This window comes from Panicum virgatum, chromosome 3N, assembly GCF_016808335.1.
Source record: "Panicum virgatum strain AP13 chromosome 3N, P.virgatum_v5, whole genome shotgun sequence".
Classification (NCBI taxonomy): domain Eukaryota; kingdom Viridiplantae; phylum Streptophyta; class Magnoliopsida; order Poales; family Poaceae; genus Panicum; species Panicum virgatum.
The window spans coordinates 28,670,701-28,679,406 of NC_053147.1; the positions used below are offsets into that span (position 1 = coordinate 28,670,701).

Sequence of the window (8,706 nt, forward strand, 5' to 3'; positions counted from 1 at the left end):
GGGTTTTGACTAACAAATGTCAGATTTGGATTGAATGGAACAATAGGACCTGTGAGAGGAGAAAAAGCGGCTGCAGCAGCGGCCAGTCGCAGATAGCTTAGTATCATCAGCTCTGATTGATGCCAGGGTATAATTCATCCAGATAGTTAGCTTGGTGTTGGATGGTGGTGAGCATTAATTGTTGAGACCGTCATTCTAAGTTTAGGGGTGGTAAAGGGTCTTAATTTTTAGCCTAGATAATCTAAGAGTCGGACCCTAAAAAGACTGGACTCTAATCTTATTTTATTTTAAGCTAAAAATATTAACGGTTAAGTTGGATTGTGAAGAGAGTATTATGACTATGGTCCATTACCACCTCTCTAAGTTTAGTCTTGTTTCTTAGTTTGTGATAGTGTAACAGTCTATTTATAAAGCTCTTGTTATTTTTTATTGAAATGCTTCCCCATGTACTACAAAATATCTCGGGAAAGAAGAAGAAAAAATAAAATAACCTTTGAAAAAGGTGGGAAAAAGAATGAGAGGAAAGAGTAGACAGTCGGAACTACCCGATAGCGCTGCGACACGGTAGGCTTTTGGATGGGCGCGTACCGACTAAAGACGGGCGCGCGGGAATATGAGCACGGTGTGTGTGTGTGTGTATCCGATGCAAATACCCTAGCGAGAATATGATAAAGTACGCATACATTACACGCTGCCCCACTGATTGGCACGGCACGCCTTTCCTCCTTTCGCGAAACTTACCACCGTACCGTATCCTGTTGCAACTTGCAGTCCAGATCATGATGGATCGATAGGGCAGAATCAATCTCCCGTTGCTTGCTTCCCATGGCTAGGGTAGCAGCAAGTCCTGAGCATACTGTTCCCTGTCATTTTCCTCGCGGGACATCTATTTCCACCGCCAAGCTCACGCAGCTCTCGCCTGCACACTCTCCACTGCACATTGCCATCAGCTGGACGCCCTGTTGTTTTTCCTCCGGGGAGGGACGACACGTATGTACGCCGCGGCCGGCGTCGCGATCGGCGTCGAGTGCCTGGAGGCCCCCCGGCCGGTCCGGGCCGTACCGTATCCGCACCTGCACGTCGCCGGTGCAGTGATCACGCGGCGGCAGGACTGGATGCCGATGCGAACGCGATGGGATCGGGCAGGAGCTAGCTAGCAGGACCGGTGGGTTGGGGGAACGGCCGGGGATAGGTGATGGATCCTCCCACTCGCGATCGCCGCACAAGCACCCCGGCCGTTGCAGTCCCGTGTGCGTGCACTCATCGCCAAGCCGGGGACGGCGGATGGGCTGGGCGATCCGTTCCTCCTCCCTTTGCACGGGCGGACGGGATGGAATGGGCATCGGAATCCGATGCCCTCCGGGCACTGTGGGTGCAGCGCGTAGGGCAGCCGGGGTGGTGGTGGTGGTGGCCATCGAGTGCCCGTCGTCCGATCCCCGGGTCCGTGGATCGGTGGCCCGTGGTAGAGTAAACGATGCCCAGTGATGCTGGGGCTGCAGGGCCATTAGGGTGCTGCTGAAACAAGGGAAAAGGGAGCTTTCTCAAGGCCATCTTCTGACGCTCTGCTCCACATTGTGCTCTATGCACTGTAAGTCACAAAGCGAACTTCTTGTTGAACGTCGCGTCTGAAAATGCAAAAGGATTGAACACTTCAAATCTGCCTAGAGCTCATCATCAAATCTTCAGAGTGAGAGAGAAGAAAAAGAACAACAGCGTAGTGCGCGTCAGTAATTCACAGTGCCAGACCGTGCTGTCATATGTGACGGGCAGATGGTACGGCTGATTCGCCCTAGCTACAACAAAGCAGGGGTGAATGTATGCAGGCATAAAGCTCTGCCCCCCTTTGTCGAGGCTGAATTTGGCGCTGTTAAATCCGATGGTTACATCGGCGCAACTCTTGTCCCTAGAGTAAATTATCTTTTCATTTGAGAACAGCAGAGTAAGTACCAACAAATCTTACATGTTATCTTATCGTCACCGAACCACGCGAAGATCATATGTTCGATTCTTATCAGACCTATATACAAATGTAAGTGACCCAATTACTAAGCTCACCCCCACATTTAAATAATGCTAAATAATTTACTGTTAAAACGACAGAAACGTGCAACACCAGGTTAATTCGCCAGAAAAATTGTCTTGTGACTAAATAATGAATCATTCAAACAAAAGTAATTTAGCGAAGAATCAGATACAACTTTCAAGAAACTACCACCACATCTAAAGACGAGCATTCCTTCAGAGTAATGCTGAAGCCAAAGCCTCCCCACTTGAGCACTTTCAGGCTATTCGGCTGATCTGATGAATAGTGTTCGGCTGTTAGAATGAATAGTATTATGTGAGAGAAAATAAGCCGAAACAAGCCGAGAACTGATGAGCCGAACAGGCTGTTTGTTTTCGCTTTCAATGCGGATCGCCGATGCCACGTGAAGAGCCCCTCAAAGCGCGAAATCTTTTGATGGGTGAGTGAGCTTGATCGAGTTGCAGGCTTGATCGTGAATAGTCATGCGTGCTTGTGATAAAAAAGAAGAGAAGCATCTAGCCGTCCACTGTTGCGTGTGCAGTTAATCACAGGCTTTTTTTTTTCTTGGGTGGCAATCAGTGCATGTCAGTTTCCGAGCTGCAAGAACCTTCCTCCCAGTACATTTATTCGGAGGAAAACAAGGCAAATTTCTCATCCATTGCCGCGCATTGCGTGCTGATCTTGTGCTTTTCGGAGCACTGAAGCTGTTTCTAGTAAAATTAGCTCTTGTTTAGTTGAGCCCGCAAACTTTTTGAAATGAAATCTTTGCACATTTGAAGTATTAATCATAAACTAATTATAAAACTAATTACAGAACTTGTCTGTAAACTAGGAGACGAATCTAATGAGTCTAATTAATCCATCATTAGAGCATGTGTAATGTAGCAATTACTATAGTAATTTAGTGTCTAATCATAGTCTAATTAGACTCATTAGATTCGTCGCACAGTTTACAAGCAAACTATGCAATTCGTTTTTTATTTCATCTAGATTTAATACTTCATGCATTTAAGATTCTCTTTCGATGTGATAGATTTGGAATTTTGAATTTCGCAACTAAACAAGGGCTTAGCCAGTGTTTCAAAACGGTGATGGTGTGGTACTAACAAATCAAGGCGGACCATGTCTAGATAAATGGTTAATATTTTTTATAGCTTAGCTTAGCTCTTGCCAATCGGCAGAGTGTGCAGGGCACTATCAGCATCCTGCTTTTTTTTTTGGAGAATAGTCAACATCGCGATCATGGCAGAATGACTGGTAGGAGCTACTAGCTGGGAAGAAAGTGAGATCGGAAAGCTGGACTCTTCATCTCCCGTTGCTGCCTCTGCAGACTACAGGTGATGGCAATCTTCAGGTGACCTCCACGGCTCGGATTTTCTTGGCACGTTCCGTGGAAGAGAAATTGGGACGGGAACTCGATCGAGATTTGGACACCCAATAGACCAATGAAAAATCCAAGATTTGGTAAGGAAAATGTTTGCAAGCATCAAGCCGTGGAATGCCGTAACGAGCCCAATGGCCAGCAGGCCAGGTGTGTTTGGATGAGCAGGGATTGATGCAGTGCAAGTATCTTTCAGCTAGGATTTGGATTCAAACTCGGAGCCACGAAAGTTCAGTGCGAGTGAATATTCAGACGAAAGAGGCACCGCCTTTCGCCGCGAATAATCAAACCAAAGGAGGATGCTTCTGCGCGCTAGACGCAAGTGAAACCCTGCGAAAAAACCAGCAATGTGGGTGGGGGCTAAAAAGATTAGGAGGATCTCGAAGAAGCTGGCGGCACATATTCCTGGCAATCCATCCATCCTGTGTTCCGACGCCTGCTCTCCCAGAGCCGAGACACGAAGCTCCTGTCCTGACCGATCGCGCGGCATCTGAGGGCGACCGCTCCGCTCCTCCCTTTTTTCCCTTGCCGCACCCGTGCCCGTGGCACGAAAGCGCTCGCGCGCCGCTCCGGCCGGGCACCGGGATGGCGACGGGTTCCTCATCGCCAAGGCGTGTCAGCTTCCCGCCGGCGCTCTTCCGGTTCGTACTCGAGCTCCGTGACGCCGATGGCGACTAAAGCGAGGGGGCACGGGACCCCCACAGGGGCCTCGTCGGCCCAAACACTTGGACGCGCGCCGCGCGACGGCGGCATAGCCCCCGACGTGACGCGTGGAGCTCCGCGGCTGTAAGTGGGTGAGGTTCTGCCGAGACCCGGCGGGTTATGTAAGCGCTGGGGTAAGATTGGATGGTGACGCCGGCATGTACTGTAACCGCGGATGTTTTCTGTGTGTTAACTGTTAAGTTGTATACATCGACCAGTTCGTATAAATTGATGTTGTTAAGTTGTATGCACCGACCAGTTCGTATAAATTGACGGACAAATCAAAGGTGTGTACCATTTTGCGATTCCTATATCTTGTACCTGTACTAATAAGGATACAACAATCCTAGCAGTTTTCCGCTACAGATTATCATCAACAGGAGTGGAAGATGATAGTACCACTGTACCAGCTGCTGCTATTACTCTTCTCCCATTTGAAGCAGGAATCTACCGTTCACACACTGCTCACCACATGCGCAATCCACTGTGCTTCCTAATCGATCCTGACCCAACTGATTCGCTCCTAAACAACGCTTGCCAAGTTCGATTTGTGGTGCGCATCCGATCCTAACAAGCTGCCTGCTAACAATCAAAGCAGCTGGCCAAGATTATCCTCCTCCCCGCAATAGGAAACCAAGACAGATTCCTTTCGGAACCATAGAATATGTACCGGGATCCAGCAGCAACTACCAGCAAGCACACTGTACACCGAACAGGCCCTGCCTTGCCTGCTCGAGTGAGGTGTCAGCGTCCGGAGCTCCCTCGCACACAAGCACTCGCCGTCGTAAAGCCCGCCCCCCTACGCCTCCGCCGGAAAGGAAAAGCCCTCGATTTGGTGGTGCCGGCGCTGAGTTGCGCAGAAAACCCATCTTAAATTCTGACGCGCGTGGAGCGCACAAAAGCCCTCTCCGATGGCCACGAGGGCAAGTTGAGCGAGCGGTTAACAAAGGACCAGGCTGTTGGAATTGATCTCATCAGATAAAACATAAATTGAAGGTTGAGATCAAAACCATTGAAACACAAAGTTTTGCTAGAAACTTGGCCCTCAAGTTTAGTCAAAACTTAGGCCCTAAGTCTTGCCAAAAACCATTTGAGTCTCAAATGGTTTTGCCTATGATCAGTGGGCAATGGCCAATTGTTTTGGTGTTGGTTCCCCTAGTGCACAATAGTATAAATAGAAGAGATGAACAGGATCAATAGATAACCATCTATTTCCTCTCATTCATTCCTGATCAAACTCATCTATTACAAGCACTAGGAAGAGTCACACATACCATCTACACATCTAGATGGGTTCTTCATCTAAAGAAAGTAAGCCTACATTATGTTTTCATGCACATACATGTGATTCATTAGAATCTAGTCGATCTAGAGTATTTAACAGTGGCACCAAAGCCATGCTAGATCATTTTGGACCCTTGTTCATGTGTAATTCATGCCTCTCTAGATCAATTAGTGCCCAAAGTTCATGTCTCTGTGCATGCCCGTGAAAATATTCATGCAATTCAAGTTGCATATGCTTCAATTAGACTTCTATCTAGCACAATCATGCTTTGATTTATGAAATTCATTATGATTATGGTTCAATCTTTTCACTGCATAAGCAGTTCATGTCTAATTTAAGTTTTTGTTCATGATTTTCATCATGATTAGTTCGTTGTTTATATGATTTATGTTTAATTCAAGCCTATGCTCATGATGTTTATCATATTCTTGCATGATTTATTACTGCTAGACCCAAAATCATGAAACCCTAGCCATAGTTTTTCCAAAAATTTCTTGAACCTTAGGCTAAATCCTAAGTTAAGGAATAGCGCCGGACATACCTTAGGGCCGCCATGGATGTCGTTGACTGCGGCATCACCATGGCCGCCACCTCTGAGTGGGTGTCCGCTCCGGGTTTTTGACCCTGAGAGGCCCCTAGTCCGCCGCCGCAGATGCTCAACGCCGGCTCCCCTCGTGCGCGCTGACGTCTGGGGAGGCCGCTGCCGGGCATGGCCGCCGCCGTGGGCCTTTCGTGCTCGCGCGCGAGCAGGCCCTTAAGGCGTCGTCGAGCAGCTCTCGACGGGGCTACGCGCCTGGACAGGCGACACGAAGCTTCGGCGAGCGGAGCTCGGCAGCGCCGCCGGCCCCTCCGCCCTCGATCCGCGCGCGCGCCGCCGCGCCGCGGTCCGGCTCGCCCGCCGCCGCCGGGTGAGGAGAGAGAAAGGGGAAGAGAAAATGAGATTAGGGTTTTTCAGGGGGCTGGGGCGGCCGGTGTTTTTGTTCACCGTGGCGCATCCTGAGCCGTCGGATTAAGATCCGACGGTGTGAGGCGGCCGGCTGCCCTGTGGGCCAAATGGGCTGGTGCGGGGCACCGGTTTTCTCGGCCCAAGCCCAGGTTTTTGTGCCTGGAGCCCATTTAAGGGAAGTTTTGTTTTTTAGGCTGCACATATATTGGGTATTTTATTATTATTATTGAAGTTTTATTTATATTTTTATTTTGCCTATGCAAATAGTAAGCTTTATATTTTTTTAATAATACAAGTTTCTGCTGCAATTTATTTTTTATTGTAATCATTTATGTCTCTATTAAAGTGTGAATTTTATTCATTTTTCTGGCCAAAGCTGATAAATGAATAATTTTCGCAAAATTTTATTTTTTTTCAATCTTTTCTGCCAAAGGTGATTGGATTGGATTAATAAAATAAGTTATGAGGCATATGATAAAGTGTGAATTTTATTCGTTTTTCTGGCTAAAGCTGATGAATGAATAATTTTCACAAAATTTTATTGTTCTTACTCAATTCTGGCCAAAGCTGTTTTGAATATGATCAATAAAAGTAGTTTATGATGTTGCTCACTAAAGTTTTTCTTTATGTTTATGGATGCAGCATCTCATGCTCATATTACCGGACTGATAAACGGTATTGAGCCACTTAATGGGAGCAATTATGTTTTATGGAAAGAGAAATTAGAGATCAATTTAGCTCTGCTGGATCTCGATTATGCTCTCAATAATGACGCTCCTAAAGAGCCTCAGGAGGGCTTTGAAAATTATGAAGCACTCCTGAAGGAATATAATGATAAAAAGGTTTTATGGGAGCCATCAAATCGTAAGTGCCTCATGATAATTAAAAGTTCCATTATTAAAAGTATTAGAGGCGCTATTCCGGACTCAAATACTGCTAAGGAATATCTTAGGAAAGTTGAGGATCAATTCAAAGGTTCCTCAAAAATTTATGCAAGCACTTTGATAAAGAGGCTTGCAGAAGAAAAGTATAATCCGACCGGAAGCTTAAGAGAGCATATTATGAAGAAATACCACATTGCTGCTAAACTTAAGTCTTTGAAAATGGAAATTTCTGATGGCTTTTTTGTGCATTTTATAATGGCACCTTTGCCCCCGGCATTTTCTCCATATACCATCAACTATAATGCTATGAAAATAAATGGAGCATTGATGAAATGATAGCCATGTGTGTCTAAGAGGAAGAAAGGCTTAAGGCTGAGAGGATTGAACATGTTGGTCAATTTCATGCCTCTCAGAAACGGCAATATAAAAAGTTTGCCAATGAATACATGAAGCATAAAAATCCTCAATTAAAAATAAGGGGCAATGTTCTAAGAAAATCCAGCAGAATAAGCCCCAGCAAAATGCCAACACAGATGCGGGAAGTGAAGAAAAGAAAGAAGGATGCCATTTTTGTGGCAAGCCTGGACACTTCTAGAAGGATTGTATTGGTTTTCTAAGGTGGCTTAATAAGAAAGGTAATGATTTTATTACTTTTGTAGATGAGTCCCTGTATGTTGATTATGCCACCAATACATGGTGGATTGACTCAGGAGCAACCATTCACGTTGCTAATTCCTTGCAGGGATTCGCTACCAAGATGACCCTAAGAAAAGGGGAAAGAAAAATCAGAGTGGCTAATGGAGTTGAAGTTGAAGCTGAAGCTGTTGGTGTTTTTACACTTTTGTTGCATACTGGTTTTAAATTTCAACTAAATAATGTATTATATATACCGTCCATGAAAAGAAACTTAGTTTCTGTATCATGTTTGGATGATGATGGTTTTGGTTATGATTTTGGAAATAAGAAATGTATAATTATGTATAATGAGAATAATGTTGGTCTTGCCATCCGACAAGACAAACTTTATCTTATTTCCACAAATGATGCAATCAATAATATTGTATCCACTCCTGATAATAAGTGTAAAAGAAATGATAATGAGACTTCATCGAAATTATGGCACTATCGTTTATGCCATATTTCGAGGGGAAGGATTGAACATCTCATTAAAGAAAATATACTCCAATCCTTGATTTTTGATGATGAAAAATACATAGATTGCATTAAGGGAAAGTATCCTAAGAAAATTAAGAAAGACGCTAATCGAAGCCAAGGGATTTTGGAGATAATCCACACAGATATTTGTGGACCTTTTAATGTCAAATCGGTGGATGGTTTTGATTTATTCATAACCTTCACTGATGATTGCTCCTGTTTTGGTTATATCTATCCGATGAAAGAAAGAGCTGAAGCATTGGACAAGTTCAAACTATTCAAAGCTGAAGTGGAGAATCGACATGATCGGAAGATAAAGATCGTAAGATC

General features: G+C 45.3%; 1 long non-coding RNA gene across 1 annotated transcript; it reads left to right on the forward strand.

Annotated features, from left to right (window-relative positions):
• The first annotated feature begins 5,134 nt into the window (after window positions 1-5,134).
• On the forward strand, window positions 5,135-8,194 carry LOC120668098. Its single transcript, XR_005672234.1, has 3 exons — window positions 5,135-5,417; window positions 6,980-7,856; window positions 7,964-8,194. It is a non-coding gene; the product is annotated as an uncharacterized LOC120668098 (long non-coding RNA).
• Window positions 8,195-8,706: the final 512 nt, after the last annotated feature.